Consider the following 437-nt stretch of genomic DNA (forward strand, 5'->3'; position numbering starts at 1 on the left):
AAACATTTAAGAATTTTTAACTATTAATTTTGTTAAGTACATCATGTATATAGTGTAGGATATTAGCTCGGTAAAAAACTCAAGACTAATTAATTTCTAAATTGATTATTGTTATGACCGTTATGTTTCTATTATTAGAACTTCTCATTCTTACCATTAATAATAAATTTAATGGTAATGTTAACTGCTAAATTTGACTATCAATAGTTCTAAGCGTATTTCTAACAGTGAAAAGTATAGTGTGTGATCAATTACTATTCATTTTCTTACAATCCAAGTTATTGTTCTGATATCTTGCACTATTGATTTTTCTGTTATGCAATCATTAATAAAACTATGAAAGGTTAAGAAAAGAAAAGATAAAATTTTTTTATTGTAGTTATATAGAAAATAATACTATCTATTTATACTAAATTGATTATAAATTTTAAAATAGC

The sequence above is a fragment of the Arachis ipaensis genome, chromosome B06 (assembly GCF_000816755.2).
Source record: "Arachis ipaensis cultivar K30076 chromosome B06, Araip1.1, whole genome shotgun sequence".
In the NCBI taxonomy this organism is placed as follows: Eukaryota; Viridiplantae; Streptophyta; class Magnoliopsida; order Fabales; family Fabaceae; genus Arachis; species Arachis ipaensis.